Genomic DNA, 19,103 nt, shown 5'->3' on the forward strand with positions numbered 1-19,103 from the left:
CTCCATGCTATACTGCCTGGGCTTAGGGGAGAGGTGACATACATAATGTGATACTATCTTTCCTAATCTCTTAATGCGTCTTATTTCTGTGCTCCATCCAGGTGCTGTAATAGCTCACCTGGATTTCTTAGTTCATGTGAAGGTATTTTTGTGCACGGATAGTTATTCAAATTGATGTTTCTATGAGGGGGCGAGTGCTGGAAGTTCTATCCACCATCTTGCTGACGTCTCCTATGAGGTGATTTTTTTTAAAAAAAAAAAAAAAGCTCTCAAACAAACCAGCATTTTCTCTAAAATCATTCTGACTGATTATATTAAACACAGTTTAAGGTGAAGGCCCAGCCCATGAGCCACAGACACATAGAACTGCTCTCATATCTATGGAGCTGGGACCATAGAGCCAAATGATGCTGATTTAGCTCCAATTATCTTAGCCTCAGCTGTGTGTACTTAAGGAGTACATTTGACACAAATGAGGCAAATGAGGTTCTTATCTCCAAATGTGAATTCTAGTCCTAAACACTGCTTATCTCCTACTGCCAATTCTAACTGAAAGCATGTAAACTTGACACCTATGAAGAGGTCACATTTTTCCTTTATACAGAAAAGCAGAGAAAATTGGCCTATAGACACACAGAGAATCAAACACAGGAGATCATACAGCCTCTGAAAGAAAGCCCCAGAAGAAAATACTTGCCTTAGTTACTCTAGGACTTCCAGTAAATTGTCCCAGTCCCTCATCAGGTCAACAAACCATTTTGCCTTTCAGGTTGTGACAGAGCTCTTTAAGATATTTATGTATTTTATGTAATGCAATTTAAGTAGATGTCTGCTATTGTCAATCTGAAGGGGCAAAAATATATGCCCATTTAGTCTACATAATTTTTCATAATAAAGTTCATTGATATTATTGATTTCCTAACAGCGCTATAATGCCTTGAGTTTATTCTGTATTTAGACAACTCCATGCAAATTTCCCAAAGTGCTATATGAAGACACATCGCTGAAGAAATATCTTCTACTCTCAGGGACGTTACAGTCTAATAAGTGATTGAATTAAATATGAAGAAAAACAAAATATTTTAAGAAGTATGTTATGTAAACTTTTCTCTGTAAGCATCAGCATTCCTAGTGCTCATATTTTCCTAAAAAATTTATTTGCCCAAATTAAATTAAAGATTCTAGCCAACTTAATACATTATTTGTGAGAGCTTTTTTGATGAAGAAGAAAATAAGATACATTTTTGTTAATTCAAAATAATATCTCCTTTACTCTGAACATCATACTTCTGTCAAAAGCTATTTATTTATATGTACCCTGTTAGTTAGCAATAAGAATAATACCATGAGTAAATTACTTGGCAGACGAAGACTTTGAGACCCAGTAAGGTTAGGTGGGTCTCTAAAATAGGAGACCAAGTATATAAAAGAAGCCTTAAAATATTTTCAAGAAGTCCTTGAGATAATTTTTTCTTCTCTATATTTAAATAATAAAATGAATCACAACACAGAATATGTGGTATCTATTACATAATGTTTCCTCTTTTAAAAGTATGTATATTTTACTAAAACCTCGTGATTTATGACTGCAATAGTATATCAAAATTCACCTAGCAAGGAAGCTTCTAGAAATCGCATAGAAGAGTTGCCAAAGCTTAAGCTTAATTTTTAATTTTCAATTTTAAGTTATTTTTGAAAAGTGTAAGTAGGAAAACATGTAAGTTTTTAAAAGCCATAGAATTCCTAAAATGATTAAATAGTATTAGGCCAGCCATTGGCAGTAACCAAAGGCAAAGAAAGAGGTATGCTAATAAATTCATAAAGCAAACAGTAAAGTCAAAACATTTTATGAATCAGTATCTGTAGTCTCTACTAAGGAAGTATCAAAGAGTTAGGCTGGCAAAGAAATACAGAGAACAAGTAGATTTCCTAGAAATCTGGAAGCCTAAGACTTGGACAAGAAGAAGCAGGTCAGCCTGAAGGGGATCTTGAAAACAAGAAAAGGCTCCAGCAAAAAGAGAGAGAAACAAAGCAAAGAGCCAGAAGAATAAAAATGGACAGAAGCTGATAGAGCAGGTTTTGCATGAAGCATCTTTTCTCTGCTTATTAGGATCTTCAGAAGAAAAGAGCAAATGGCTTTCAGGCAAAGCTTGAGAAGCCAAAGGTTATTAATTCTCTGCTTTATAAGCTATACTCTCATCCTTTTCTTCAAAGGCCTAACATCTGTGTCACTTTTGTAAATCTAAAGACTCACACTACAAATTCTGCAAAGGTGTCCAAACCAACTCATTAAGGATGAAATTATTTTGTGTGAGTAGAACTTCACTGTAGACTATCAAAGTAATGTGAAGGCAAGTGAAAAAAGTGTATACCTAGTGGCTTTTCTTTTTTTCCCATACTGGGGTGAGGAAACTTTTTTCAAATCCACAACCAACTGTGATCTAGCAGCTAATATTTGGTTTACGGTATGGCGGGAGAGATCCATTTTATAGACATTACTGTCTACTATAGGGAATACAGGATTATTTTTCTTCTTAGAAATGTCAGTTTCTCAGCTTCTTGAGGCTGCTTTGAATTCCCTTAGCTTCTGCAGTGATACTGGTGTTTATTCTTCCTTAACAGGGAGGGAAAAGGGCAAGGACACACAATGGTCCCCAAGAGTCCTTGTAATTGTGTCTGCAAACAAAGACCAGTTTGCTCAGTTTCCTCACCTGGGTACCCTCCCACCAGGTCAGCTAGGAGTTAAACTAACTCCAAGCATTTTCTCTCCATATTGCCATTACCAAAGTCAAACGGTCAGGGACTCGAGATCTCATGAGAATTGCTTCCTCAGATCACTGATATTGACATTAAATAACATGTTTGCTCTTTTGAAAAGGGGGAATTTTTTATATTTCTTATTACCATCTGAAGATCTATTCCTAATCTTATACTCGCAAAGGATGTTTATTGTGCCAATTAGTCAGACAAGTTGTGAAGCTAAACATTTACCTTTGGTAATACATGACCTTCTTAAACTGGATTCCACGAGAAAATTAGCTCAGTAGGAGATTATTTGATTGGCTATTTTCTCAGTTTTCCAGTTTCACATACCACCATACCACATGCATAGGAGAAAAGAGAGTTCATGACATATAATAAGTGCATTGGGGCAATAGGGTTTAATTCTCCCACAGAATCCCTTTGGAGAAAGCCTGCATAAAGCCTCAATGTTCACATGATTTTCAAGAACTGTGAAGGACAGGAGATTTTATCCTACTTGCAAGCTAACAAATTCATTTGCCACAGTCATTTAGATGCTGGTATAAGACATGAGACTCCTGGATCAGAGGCATAGGACTTTACTACTCACAGCACAGCACAGCAGGCAGCATTGGTTTCATGTTTACATTGTGATCCTTCGCCCTGTAAGTTTCATGGGGATAATGGGGAGTAGTTCAAATGGGTGTACACGTTCTCTAGGTTCATGTAACTGCTAAAGAAACCTACAGTTCAAAACCCCTAATTTTTGAAAGGGTCTGCTAGCATATCTGCCCAATCTTTTACTCAGAGAAAAATATTGTGTTTACTATCTTGGCTAGGGAAAAATTCAGCCTTCTACTCCAGAGGGAGACAGTATCTCTGTCTTCTGAAACTATTTGCTATATCAATCTCCTTGCAAAAAAAAAAAAAATAGTTCAGAGCAAAAGTCTTCAAGGCATCTTCACAAGACATGCAGAAACACAAGCAACCCATGGAGAATTGTTGCCCAACAATGATCACCCTCTCAAAATCAAAGATGTTTCAGTCCCATGGGTATGCTTCCCCCAGTCTCTGATAAAAAAAAAGCTATATAAAAAGGAGTAACTATGAGTGAATATCAGTCATGGCAAACAGTCGCTGTGCAGAAGTTGTCTCTTAACTTGAAATAACTGAGAAACAAATTAATCTTGGTAAATCACATAGCAGACGAATTCAGGTTGGATATAGATAGTGCACACTCTAAACTATGTGTATTTTTTTAACCTCTTACCAAGAACAGCCACCATACTACATGAATAAATGAGACATGAGATAGCCTTCATAAGGCTACAGTGTTTAATTTCTTGATTTGGGGGCCTATGACACAGGATTGCAGCTGTGCTAGTCATCAAGCGTCTGAGAATTGTACACAGTTTTGGCAGCCTCTGCAGGCCAGCAGTGAAAGAAATCAAGTAAAATCTCTTGTTCCTAAAGGACCCCTGGCACAAAACTTGTCAGTCACACTGGGAGTCCTCAGAGAGAAATTTATTACAATTTCAGTTTCTGCCATAAAATTTTCTTTGTGGTATTTTCCTTTTTTGGTTAATGAGTGAGATGTCTGAGAGAATTCTGAAGCCTCGGCCATATGTCCCATAGTACAGTGGAAGACACAGGAGTTGACCCTCATCGCTAAAAGAATAAACAAATAAAATTAACACAAAAGCTAACATATGAATATAGTCCTTGTATTGAACCCCCAAAAAATTTTTTTAAAGACTTGAATTAAATGAATCAAAACTGATGAATGAAATTCTCTCATTATAACTTTGTTAACAAATCCATTTAAATGGCAAAAATCAAACCTTAAATATGTACATATTCGAGAAATATATTTGTTGCTAACAGCCTGAACTATCTCACATATTGTCTTTAGAAAATGACAACATAGAGTCATTAAAAGTATCCCTAGTTAAAAATTAATGTACCTCCTCCAAGCTCCTGATATTGGCTATAATTAAATATCACATAGAAAAACAGCAGTTACTGCCCTTGTGAATCTATTAGTTTGAATCATTTTTTCATTCAGTATAAAATTTAATTGCCAAAATCAAGTTAAAATAACTCAAAGGGAGTATTAAGTTGATTCAGCCAACTCTTTTAAAATAAATATAATTCTATTTCTCTAATATTTAGGATTATCTTTATCATTTTAAAATTACTTCCCTCTTAGAGTTACTGTTTTGCTATCAGAAACATATATAGGTAGATAAAATCCAAAGATAAGTTGTTTTATGTTTACATAAATATTTGATTACATAATTTATTGATAAATTTATTGATAAATTACATAAATTATTGATTAAATTTGTCAAATCTATAATTAAGTCATACCATTCAAATAGTATCAGGAAACAGTTAAGAACTAGAAAATAAATGAAAATGCTATACAGGCAGGTCATATGTATCTGACCTAATCCATGCAATAAACCATACATAGCCATACATATGAGCACACACTCATTTTGGTTTATACACACTTCTAACAAATTTAAATATGTGGTTCTCAGGATTGCAAAAAGATTGAAAGATCAAAATAGTAATAGGGAAAATCATATTGCAATGCAGACAAGTGAAAATGAAATAAAATAGGCCAAGCACGTGAAAATTTTCTCAACATAATTAGCATCACAGAGAATTACCACATGACCCAACAATCACAATCCTTGCTATATGCTGAAGATAAATGAAAATAGTCCACACGAAACATTATAAATGAATGTTCATGGCAGAATTCTTCATAATAATTGAAAAATGGGAAGAAGCCAAATGCCCCATCAAATGTTGAACAGGTAAATAAAATGGGTACATCAACACAATGGAATATTATTTGGCAATGAAAAGAAACAAAGTACTGATTCATAGTACAATGTGGAAAAACCTTGAAAACATTATGCTGTGAAAGAATGATGTCATAAAAGCCTACATATTGCTTGATTCCATGTATATAAATGTCTACAATAGGCAAAGCTACAGAGACAGAAAGTGGATTAGTGGTTGCTAAGGAAGGACTAGGGTAGTTGGGAGTAACCCAACTGACTGTTAAAAGGTTAGTACTAAAGATTTTCTTTCGGGAGTGGATAAAGTTGTTTTAAAATTGATTGAGTGTGCTGGACATGGTGACTCGTGCCTTTAACTGCAGCTACTCAGAAGGCTGAGACCAGAGACTGGCCTAAGCAACAGCAGAGTGAGACCCTATCTCCACCAAAAAAAAAAAAAAAAAAAAAAAAAAAAATTGACTGAGGTCATAGTTGTGCGTCTCTGTGACTATAATAAGCATCATTGAATTTTACACTTTTTAAGTGGGTGAACTGTATAGTATGTGAATTTATCCCAACAAAGCTGTTGCAAAATAAATAAGTAAAAATAGATTACATTACAAACAACAACAAAGGACACCATTAAACTCTCTCTGTCCTTTGTCTAATAGAGTTTCCAAAGGCAGAGCATTTCTTCTATAATTGTATATTTCTGTTAAAGAAAATAATAATTATTCTTTGTAAAATATTTCTAGCATCCCTTGTACAATTAATGTGATTTTTAAAAACACCACCTTTATCTCTGTAAGTGAATTGAAAAAATCTACACATTTCAAATAAGATATTTATAAATATCTCTTAAATAAAACCATATATATTCTACTTCCCAAGAATGTATAATAGAGTACATTATTAATTATACTGTCCCTCTAGCAATAAAAAACAATGTAAAAAAAGAAAAATGTTTGATGATGGTATCATGCACATTTTTGTAGATTCCATTGTAACTACTTTATTTGCTTCTCTAGGCTCCTCACTGAAAAGAATGCCAAATGCCTCTGGAAGTAATAAAGAGACTGAACTAATCTAAAATTCTGTTTGAAACACTCAAGTCATTTGGAACCAATATATGTTGTCATTATCCCATTCCAGTCTATCCTCATTCCTGTCCATCCTCAATTACCGTAAGTAAATGATACAGTGTTAGGAAAACTAGCCCTAGCAATTTCTGTAACACGTGTGCTTAATATGGTTCCCCATAAGCTCTATCCTTTAAACATTTGTTAACTCAGCTTCCCTAAGTCTTTCTTTTAAGTGATTGAAATGGAGCAGTAGACACAGCTACTGTGTATTAAAATGCACAGTGAAGTATGATTCTTCTTTTACCAATGGTTTGCATTATTTAAGGATTAGAAGCATGGAAGAAATTTGCATATTTTAGAGAATATTAAGTAAGGATACATGTTTCTGAATAGATTGTAGATATAGCTGTAGGAAATAGCAACCTAAACCTAATATACACACCTACACACACACTCACAGACAGTATGCTCATACACACACACACACATACACCGGTTGAAAAGAAGTAAGAATCTCAAAGGATGGGACCACCCCTGAGAACAAACCAGGCTGTTGTTCCCCAGGCTGGAGCACTGAAAGAATCTATGAAGTTTTCAGCCTGAAATAGCTAATGGCACCTGCAAACAGCTTAGAGCCTGAAAACTATCAAGCAGTTGTCTGTGCTCTAAGGATAAGACTCTAAAAAGGAGAATCAAAATCATTTGCTCAGAGAACTTTTCTTTTCATCAGAAGAAAACGACATTAAACAAATAAATACACGATACACCATACAAAATCTCTTAATAGTATGAAGAAATAAAGCAAGGAAAGAGAATGGAGAACAATGAAATGTATGTGTGTGTGTGTGTGTGTGTGCACGCGCGTGCATATGCACACACACTAATGTATATAGGGTGCACAAGAAAGACTACCAGGAAAAGGCGTTATCAAAGTAGAAATCTGATTAAAATGAGAGTGAGAAATGCAACACTACGGAGGAAAAAGATTGAAGGCAGTGAGGAGTGCAAGTATAGTCTTTTTTTTCTAGAAAACATCGATTTTTAATTTTGTAATTAATGTGACATAGCAAAATAAGAATGTTTTTATTTCTAACTTAAATATTTTAGTCAAAGTTGCATCAGAAATCAAATATTTCTTTGACCTTTTCCAAAAGACTTATTAACTACCATTATAGTTGTTAGTATTATACAGTAACACATTGCTTAAAATACATTATAAACCTTTTTTCTTTCTCTTTATATATGACATAAAATTATGAATTTTGTAACATGATTCATATTTGAAAACATTTTAAATGGCATGACGACTTTCACAGAAAATGCCACTGGAATCACATAAAACGTTCAAATGCTTGAAATGTTTCAAATTTTTGAAAGTGCCAAGCACAATGCTTGACACATATTAGGTACTGCACTTTGTTCACTCATTCTCTCATTTACTCATGTGCTTATTCTAAGAAATTCAGGATTAAGGAGAAATTGTACCATAACAAGAATTACAAGAACAATCTTTTGTCAACCCATTTGGCATTTTGACAAAGACTTTGGCAATGGAGTGTGGAGAAGATGAGAGGCTGATGATCAAGATTTCAAACTGCTTGGCTAAATTCTACCAAGTAAAGCCCTGGTTAAATACTCATTGCATTTCTAAGTCCAAAGCCTTCATGGCAGAAACAAGATTTGATTTCTTACGTAGAAAGGAAGGGAATTGTCACCAGAATGAAATCAGCAACGGAGAAAGTAGCTGAAGGTGAAATTAGTGAAATATCAAAAAAAAATAAAGCTATGATTAAGATTTTGTGCTAAGTATAATGACAAAAGAATTTTAACAGCTTTTAGAGGACAACTGATACAAACTGAGCTTCACTTTTAAAAGATTACCCTGGCAATTTTGTGGAGAATAGACTCTAAGACGAGAGTGGAAAAAGGTAGATCAGTTAGATGAAGATCTGGGCACAGGAGAAGGATAGCTTGAATTAGGATTCAGAGGTAGGATTGGCAAGAACAATCAGGCTGGGGGTCTATTTTGTATACTGATTCAAAATCATTTATTGATGAATTAGAAGTGGGTAAATGAAATAAATAAGAAATTACACCTTTTCTTCCATGGCTGATTGAGTGAAGGAGGGTGCTGTATACTGAAATGGAAAAAACAAAGAAGAATGCATTCAAAGAACAGAGTTAATCAATCGTTCTTATTAGCAGACATTCAAGTAACAATGTTGAATAGGCAATTGGATACATGTCTGGGATCCAGAGCAAATGTTAGGATTCAGGACAGTTTTACAGGACATCAGTTCATGGTTGATACCTTTGTTAGGGTATAATCTAAGCTACTATTACAAAAAGATCTAAAAATATAATGACAGAAGTTAATTTCACTTTCATATAAACATCCAGTGGCAAGGGGCTACCCATGTAACTCTTGAAATTAGCATATTTCTAGCGAGGCTCGCTTGATTTGACTCACCAATCCTAGGCAAAGCTGTTGCTATTTTAGAGAGAAGGAAGTTCCTTTCCTGATTTGACCCAGAGTACATCTCTTTGTCTTTGAACCATAACCACTTTTCACACAGTGAGTCCCATCATCAAATTAGGTATCCTGTTGTTACAGCACTTGTGTGTTCAAACTTATACACCTATACAGTGCCAGGCTCTGTGGTAGACTCTGAATATACAATAAATAAAAGAGATTTGGTGCTTGCTTTAGAGAGAATGAAATCTACAAGGGAGACAGAATAACATCAAAAAGTGATTCAGTCTACAGGATAAATGCAATGTTTAATAAAGATACCTAGGAGAGAAATGCCCTTAAGCTCAACTTTCAGGTTTCAGCTTATAGACCCCTACCTGCTGGCTTACAAAATCCTTTGTTTTCCAAATTAAGACCTTGCTATCTATCCTATATCTGGTATTTTCCTTAAGTTCTACATTTCATCATTGAATACCACCCCATTTGGTCCAAGTGAGTTTCTTTCTTTTTCTCAGAATAGATGAAAAATTATCATCTTGTATTGAAGCTTGAACACTTAAGAAGCAAAAGGGTTATATCATAAGAGGCTTACAATCTGTGTAGCAAGCAATGTCTGTAGACTGAATAAATATTGTATCTTGTCTACATTTGGGGCTGAATATCAGCTTCCATAATGACTTATTGGAATATTGTTTGCTAAACACTTTCTTTTTTTTTTTTTCTCTTTCCAACTTCTATTTTAGGTTCAGAGGGTACATGTGCAGATTTGTTATGTAAGTAAATTGCATGTCACAGGGGTTTGATGTATAGAGAATTATGTTACCCAGGTAATGAACATAGTACCTGATTGGTAGTTTTTCAATCCTCACCCTCCTCTTACCCTGTACCCTCAAGTAGGCCCCAGTGTCTGCTGTTGCCATATTTATGTCCATGACTACCCAATGTTTAGCTTCCACTTATAAGTGAGAACATCCTGTATTTGCTTCTCTGTTTCCGTGTTAGTTTGCTAAGGGTAATGGCCTCTAGCTCCATCCATGTTGCTGACAAGGAAATGATTTCATTCTTTTTTGTGGCTGCACAGTATTTCATGGTGTATACGTATCACATTTTCTTTATTCAGTCCACTGAATATTTTGAATATAACCCCTGCCTATACACAGTACTTACAAAATCTATATAAATGCAATTGTAATTGTCACATGGAAGACCATGTTAAAGCATTAATAAATTCACTATAGCTTTTTGATAGCATGTAGTTGTTCAACAAAAGGGTACAAAAATGGCAAGTATTAATTTTCCTGTTTATATTTGTGTTTCTTATAGTCTATTCTTCCCATGGCAGCCAAAGTAAATATATTAAAAATAAATCCAAATCATGCATTCCACTCAGAAAACTCAACTGACTTCCCATTTCATTTTATAACCTGCAAGTTCCCACATGATTTCTTCTTTTTCCTGCATTCCTCATCTCCTTCTGTTCTTTCTCTTGTTCACATGATTCTAGTCATATTGGACATAATGCAGTTCCTCAAGCTAAGTAAGTTTCAGTCACTTGCAATCACTGTTCTCTCTAGAATGTTCTTCTCAAAGATATTTAGCTATCTTTCTCCCTCACATTCTCATTACCTTCTCAAATGTACAAGAAAATACTGTTGGAATCTCATCTAGACCCCTTTGACAGACTGCAGCACCATCCTCAGCTGCTGTTGGTGTTGACTGAACAAAACTTACACCTGACCCTCATTTATCCAGACCATTGATCTCAGCCAAAAGAATGTGCCTTCCCTCTAGGTCATGCCACACCACCTCAGCAAGCAACCAGCTGACACAGGCTACCAAAAGCCCAGAGGCTACCTCAAGAAGGGACGGATTCTGTAGTACTATTGCTGCTCCAGAATTTCCTGTGGTTTACCTGAAAGTCTCCAGCCAATCCCACGTTCTTGCTGATATTCCATCCAGCTCTCTCCTGTTTGCCTCACTTCCCTTGTGCCCATAATCCTTTTCCTCAAATAAACCTTTTGAATATGAATGTCCATCCTAGGCTGTACTTCTAGGAAACAGACCTAAGAGTTGCCTTCCTTAACCACCACACACCCAAGAACTCCCTGTCTCTCTTATCTTACTTTACTTTTTACATAGCACTGATTGCCATATTGCATAATATGTTTTTAAAATTTATTTTTGTTTATTCACTTTTTCTTTTGTAAATGCCACGTGGTCAGGGACTTTTTTTGTTTGCTATATTCCCAAGCCTACAAAAGGACTTACTTATTATAGTTAATAAATACACATTGCTGAATGTATGAATAAATGAAATGAGACAATGAATATATTTTATCATTACTTCAAGATGCCTTGGCCAGGCGCAGTGGCTCATGCCTGTAATCCCAGCAATTTGGGAGGCCAAAGTGGGTGGATCACTTGAGGTCAGGAGTTCAAGACCAGGCTGGCCAACATGGTGAAACCCCCGTCTCTACTAAAACTATAAAAAATTAGCCAGGCATGGTGTAATCCCAGCTAGGCTGAGCTAGGAGAATCACTTGAACCCAGGAGCAGGAGGTTGAGGTGAACCAAGATCATGCCACTGCACTCCAGCCTGAGTGACAGAGTGAGACTCTGTCTCAAAAAAAAAAGCCCAAAAAACCAAAAGTGATGCCTTCTTCTTGAAAACACTGGGAACCAATGACCTGAATTAATTTCATCTACAGTAGAGAATGACTCTGTTTGGAACCACCATGTGTTCTATGTTCTTTCAAACTACATCAACACTGGAATGCTGTGAGAATTGGTTCATTAGCATGTCCTTCACAAGCCTTCCAGACTTTAAACTCAAAGTCTTTATCTTGCTGTATTTTCATAGTCAAATTTCCCTCTGGATCTCTTAATTAGCCTATGTTTCTTAAATAAAAATTCATTTTTTCAATCAGTAATATTTTAAACTCAAATCTGAAAAGCTCATACTGAAAACAACTAACTGAAAATGTATATATTTTTACAATGAAAGCTATTAAATAAGGAATGCATTACAACTATAGAAGGGCCAGTGTGCACATTACTCATATTTAGTCAGAGACAATTCCTAGAAGGAGTCTAGAGAAGTTTCTGAAAATTGATTTTAAAATAAGGTAATAGTTTATTTTATTACACAGAAATTATTTGGCTGTAAAGCCAGCAAAGAAAAGGAACAGAGACTACATCAGAGCTTTTACATGAAGGAAATACTGAAATTGGATACGACATATCAAAAATATTTAAATATGAAACTACAGAGACTCTGGCTGAGTTGCAGCCTCTTCAGTTCACATGCTCTCTAACAGAACTCAGTCTTGATGAGTGTTTGCAGAAAATTGTCTTCATTGTCAACCACACTCCACAAAATGATGGCTAATTTGACTTTTACAGATTTAAAAATTCAGAAAGCATTTGAGATTGCCTGCCAACTCCACAGAACTCTTTTCATTAATCAGTAAATAAAGTTTTATTTAATTTTTTCACAAAGAGAACTTTGTGGTCATGAACGCCTGCTGTCTGTTCCATTAAAAATAAAGAAGTCTTCTAAAGAGACTCTCTCAGACATATTCAAATACAGGACTTGGGAAGATATTTCATTCTAATTTAGGAGTACATAATTAATGTACTTTTTTGCAGCTAGCGTTTAATGTCATTGCTTTTATGGCTTATGATGTAGTTTGTTTCTTTTTATTTAACAGAAAGGTCAATGTGACTAATAATTAGAACTATGACTGAGAGAAGAAGACTGTAATTAGACTATTTTTCAGTGAATAATAAAGTGTCAGAAAAAAAGAAAGTGAAACCTTTGTGTCAGTAAAACTGGTTTACATAAGGACAGGAAAAGTGATTCTTTTATACAGATGCACACTTACGTGACCTTCCAATAATCTAACTTATTGATAATTTAATAATTATAAATATACATAAAGAGCATGGTCTAGATATTCAAAATAAAGCAATGGTTCTCAACCAAGAGTGATTTTGCCCATAAGAGATTTGGCCATTTCTGGAAACATTTTTGCTTGTTATGACTGGAGGAGTGCCACCAACTTTTAGAGGGTAAAGTCCAGGAAAGCTGCCAAACATCTTACAATACCCAGGCAGTGCCTCACAACAAAGAATTATCCAGTTGCAATGTCAATAGTGCTGATTTTGAGAAACTCAAAAGTTATAAAACCTTTTGATTTTGAAATTAATGAGTAAGCTTTGAAGTAGTCCAGAGTAATTGGAGCTCTATGCTGAAACGGCTATCTATTGACATTATATTGTGAGATGCATTTTGTAACCATTGTAGATTGAATGGGAAAAAAAATGAAGGGTGCTATACTACTTATAACTGAGCATTCTGAGACAGCACTGAGATTCAGTACACTTAGATCTCATGTAAATGCCCATTGGGGCTATTCATTTATTGGGTAAGAGGCAGGTTAGAAGCACTCTACCACAAACTCACTATGTAGCAGAGTTTTAGGGGAATAAATAGCTATGAAGATCTTCATATCTTCATTGATCCAATGACATAGTCAGTGAGCAAATATTTGTTGAGGGCTTACTCTATGCTGGATACTGTTCATGCTTTGGCCAACATGGTTAACATGATCTCTGCATAGAATTCGCTTTTCTAATACTGGTTTCCTTTAGGAAAATGTTAGTTCTTTCATTCAAAGTTATTGTTTTTGTTTCTTTTGCATTCCTGTAACTATTTTCTGCAAATATTTGGGGCAAATTCAGGGTCATTGTATAAAAATTAAAAACTGATTTAGAGAAGGCTTACTTTTCACTTTTCTGGTTTCCAACACACCAGAAAGGCTGGAAAGCATTCATGCTGACCACCAGATATTTTCTTCCTCTGGAGAGCTCCTGGCCCAAAGACAGGCCAATGTCCCTATTACAGGCTGAATTGTGTCTACCCTATTCCCAAATTTATATGTGGAAGTCCTAATGTCAGAATGTGTACCTCAAAATGTGACTGCATTTGAAGATGGGGTCTTTGAAGAGGCAATTAAGCTTAAATGAGCTCATTGGGCATAGATTCCAATCCAATATTACTGCTGTCCTTATAAGAAGAGGAGATTAAACCACAGAAGCAGGCACAGAGGGAAGACCATGTGAGGACACACGGAGAAGGTGGCCATTTACAAGCAAAAGAAAGAGGGCTATAAAGAAATAATATTGCTGTGCCCTTGATCTCAGACTTTTAGCTTCCAGAATTGTGAGAAAATGACTTACTATTGATTAAGCTACCCAGTCTCTGGTACTGTATTATGGTAGCCTTACAAATAAATAATATTGGATGGGTACTGGATAAGCAGTTACTATGAAATTTTCTGGACTTCCCCCAGCTGAAAGTGTAAGCCTGGACAAGTTATCTAAATTATGTGAATCTCAGATGCTCTATCTGTAAAATGACAGTTAACTCAGTGATTTCATTACTTCTGAAGCTAAATTGCCACATTTTTAAGAAAAAACAAATAATTAAAAATATTCTTTTACCACATTTCAAACTTGTTTTTAATATCAAAAAAATGTAAATACATAGTCAAACCTCACCTTTTAGAAGTCAGTAATATCAAAAAATGTAGAGCAAATGACTTGAGGTTAATTACTTTTATAAGCTAACATAGTGGAAGATCTTTGAAAGTTTTACCAGTTTTAGAAGCCAATCATTTATACAGCAAATTATTAAAAATATTATTTTTACTAAGAAACATTGCCTCTGAAAATGTTACATGACCAATGAAAGAGTTGAAATTTCACAAATACTTTGTCAGATAGATTGACATAACTTGATTAAAACACAAAAGTCTTTCAGGCATTTATATATCTCTGTTTTTCTTTGTTTAACTGCATCTTAATCTATGTACTATTTATACAAGCTAAAAATAATTAGGTGAGTAACAGCTAATGAGTTTTCCTCAGCAGGACTTTGAATAACATATTAAAGAAAAGTGTTAAATAAAATGAATCCATAAAAGTAATAGGGTAACCAAAGGGAAGATTGCAAAAGGTGGCAAAAACTAATGGCACTTGAATTACTAGAGAACAATGACAAGGGACTATGTGAAGAACGTAACTGAAGAAAACAAGTATACTTTCAAATTGCCTTGCCCACAATAGCAAACACTCTAGCCATTAGCCTTAAGTATAAAGAAAATAAAATATTTATCTGCATAATATTTTATATTTTAGTCATAAAATTAAAACTGAGCATCATATTTCAGATCTTGACTGTATCCAGGGGAGGGGAAACAATATGAAAAAAAAAATCAAAAGGAAAAACCATTGGCCCAAAAAAACAAACCATCTGGTGAAGTCATGAATGACTGAGTTGAACAGCAGGGGAGCCTACTGTTAATCATTTTTGCAGGCAATTAAGAATTCTGTAGAGAATATATTAAAGAGTAGTATAAAAAATACAGTGACCCAAATAAATTGCTTAAAGAAAAAAATCAAAATCAGTTAACAGATATTGTATTACTTTCAACTTGAATAATTTTAAAAATTACCAGGAAAAAACAAGTGTTTGCTTATTGCCATGATGGAGCTATGTCCTCCAAATTTTAAGACTCCTCCTCTTGATTATGTTGTTGATGACATTCCAAGAGAATGGGAAAATTTTCTATGGCCTACACTTAGTAAACATCAAGAGATAATTGTTATTAATGCTTCAATTTTGAAACACAGGATAAAATCTATCCTTAGTTGTAGGCAACAAACTGTTTTGAAACTGAATACAATTAAACGTTCTTTGTAAATTAATCTTTTATGTCTCTAGCTGTCCTCACAAATTCAATCTTTCCTTCTCTTCTTTCTTCTTTGTTTTGTTGTGGTTTTTTAAAAAAACAAAAACAAAAACAAAAAACAACAACAACAAAAAACACTTTATTTTAGCTTACATGGAATTAGGATACACAACTAAACTACAGATTTGACTTTTCATCCTTCCTAGCAGACATGTGTGGCCAAGGGATTAAGTTTAGGTCAAAGAGGATGTGATCGCAAAAGACATGTGCAAGTACAGTGTCACTGCCTTGAAGATGAAGTTATTCTGAACTTCCTTTCTCCCGCCTCCAATCCATGTGGAAGAGGATCATACCCTACATAATGATGGAACATCAAGCAGAATATTATCCTATTCTAAACATGGATCCATGAATGACTCTCTGAAGTAGACCTATTCTACTGGTCTTGATCTCTCTCCTTTTGTGAAAATATGAGGAAACAGCCTTCAATTTCATGTAAAATAATTATTTTTGGTTCATTTGTTATAAAGATTTATCTTATAGCCTACCTAATATAAAAAATTTGATCAGAGATGTGAGATACATCAATAATAAATACTCAAAATATTTTTCATTGGCTTAACAATTAGGTGGATGAAGAGGAAGAAACAGATATTAAATTGTGAGACACTAATAACCTATTTATTCCACAAAATCAATAGGAAAAGAAATGTGACCTGTGAGAAATTGGAACTCCAGCAACATCTATGCTGATCTTACTGTTCTAGAAAACTGATTGGAAAACTCAGGATATTGGTGAGTGTTTATGGCTCCCTGCTTTTTTTAGAAAAGTCCTTCAGGGTAAAAAAGAGCTCACGTATCACAGGCCAGCTTGCAAGAAGAGATTGAAGGAAACAGGACTTTCTTTATGGACACCTTTTCTGTATGCAGCATTTCATCTGCTTTGACTGAGAGATGTGTGGCTTCACAGGACTAGAAAAATCAACTGCTTTTGTGCTTGAAATAGCAGAAGCTAAGTCTATCCTTCAGAGCCTTTCTTAAAATCCTCCCAGTAAGAATTTTTAGTCAAATAATGAGAGCAAACTAGGTTCGAAGTTCAGATTAACTTCCTAGTTAAAGTCTGTATTTTTAGATGACCTCTGTATTAGTCAGGGTTCTCTAGAAGGACAGAAATAGATATATATTTATATGAGAGTTTTTTAAGTATTAACTTACAAGATCACAAGGTCCCACAATAGACTGTCTGCAAGCTGAGGAGTGAGGAGAGCCAGTCCAAGTCCCAGAACTGAAGAACTTAGAGTCTGATGTTCAAGGACAGGAAGCATCCAGCACAGCGCAGTAGAAAGATGTAGCCTGGGAAGCTAGGCCAGTCACTCCTTTTCATGTTTTTCTGCCTGCTTTATATTCGTTGGTGGCTGATTAGATCATGCCCAGCAGATTAAGGGTGGATCTGCCTTCCCCCGCCCACTGACTCAAATGTTAATCTATTTTGGCAACACCTTCACAAACACACCCAGGATCACTGCTCTGTATCCTCAATCCAATCAAGTTGACACTCAATATTAACCATCACAACCTTAGACTAGCCAGTATTATATTGAAGGTGAGAGGGAGGGCTCAAGCACAGAAACAGCATGTAATAGAAAATCTCACAGGCTTAAAAACTATGAATAAAGGAATCTTTTAGTGTGGTGACTTTTACATAAATTTTATTAGACACAAGTAGGCTGGAATCTTAATGAGATTTGAAAAAGGAGACCTCATTGCAAAGAAGCCCCAAATCTGACCAACAAGAACCTACGATTGTCCCTAAAGCAGTGCTTATAGAGGGCATATTCTCAATGCATACTTTAGTTGTGGCAGAGAAAGGCAGCAGAAAGAATAAAAGCTTTCCCCAACCCAAAAGGGAAGAGCCATGTGACTTAAAGGACAATGGATCAGAGAGTTCCTTTCACAGATCAAGTCAAGAGCCCAGCTGAAGAATTTAGTCCAGTGCAAGAACAAGGGCCTTAAAATCATTGCATACCAGAGTTTTGTCATTTCTATAAAGCAGTTGTCTGCTCCTATTCTTCCTATTTTTAATAACAGGAGTTTATCATGGTTGTTCTTATGTTCCAGCTTCCCATTGCATATTAGGTGTCAGGGACATGCAGAATTCGTATATTAGTGTATGAGTTATCAGATTGCAAAGGTCAAAGTTCAAACTTGTCAGAGAGGAAAGTGCAACACTCAAACAGCCTCAATTTTTGTGAATAGGATAAAGGAACATTGACTAGCTGATTTTGAAAAAGAAACCATATGCTGACATGTGGGGAGAAGGTACTTATGGAGTGGTGAGAGGAGCTGACTGAGTCAGACAGTTCACCAGTATTTGTTGCCTAATTTTTCTTTTAAAAGACAGACTCTTTGGGATTTTCACGGCCATCTCTTCACCCACCTTACAGACTATGCTTCCCAGTTTTTCTTGCAGCTAAGCAGTACATTGTGTCTAAGTTTGGCCAATAGGATGTGAGAAGTTATGTGAGTACCTTCTGGATTTTCCCCTTTAAAACAAAGATGTTTGCCTTGGATTTCCTCTTCCTAGTTATTGCAGTTAGATGGTGGACACGGTGATCTTGCTTTGACAAAGTAGATGAGAACATCATAGAGGATAATGGAGCAATAGAATGAGTGAAACTAGGTCCCTGAATGACCTAGGAAGGCACAGCCACCCCAGCCAGCCTAGACTGTTCACTTCGGGATTGTTACCTCCGAGAGGAATAAACTTAGGCTTCAAGTTTGTATCTTGGACTCCTTTATAGTAGCATCTTAGTCTACATCCTCACACAATATATAAATTTAACCTAATAAACTCATGACTACAAAGGACAGTTAGGATTGAGAAATAAAACCAAATTTATAAAGGCATGTATCTGAAAGAAAATAGTAAACTTTTACAGAACAGGCACAATGAAAGACTATTTTTAGTGGAAGCAAAGAAAGTATCAGATAGTTTCTGGAAGACCTGCTGTGATGAATGTTTTCCACACAGATGTTAGACTCAGGCACTTTATTTAATTTAAAAAGGTGTACCATATGTACCTCTGTCTCTATAAACGATCATATTTTATAATTATAAGACTCTTTAAATCATCTGTCAGACATATCCAGATGCCAAATAAGTCAAAACCTTCAGTGTTAAAATCACTACTCAAAAATAATTTATACACTTGGGAAATGAAAATCAATAATTCAGAAGGCATTTCTGAATGTGCTG

At 35.3% G+C, this 19,103-nt stretch overlaps 1 long non-coding RNA gene across 1 annotated transcript in view; it reads left to right on the top strand.

Annotated features, from left to right (window-relative positions):
- Positions 1–16,176, top strand: part of LOC129525773 (uncharacterized) — a 36,902-nt gene extending 20,726 nt beyond the window's left edge. The window contains exons 3-5 of the long non-coding RNA XR_008670244.1: positions 6,566–6,721; positions 9,836–9,865; positions 16,057–16,176. This is a non-coding gene — a long non-coding RNA (uncharacterized lncRNA). The remainder of the gene's footprint in view (positions 1–6,565; positions 6,722–9,835; positions 9,866–16,056) is intronic.
- Positions 16,177–19,103: the final 2,927 nt, after the last annotated feature.

Source organism: Gorilla gorilla, chromosome 10, assembly GCF_029281585.2.
Source record: "Gorilla gorilla gorilla isolate KB3781 chromosome 10, NHGRI_mGorGor1-v2.1_pri, whole genome shotgun sequence".
Classification (NCBI taxonomy): Eukaryota; Metazoa; Chordata; class Mammalia; order Primates; family Hominidae; genus Gorilla; species Gorilla gorilla.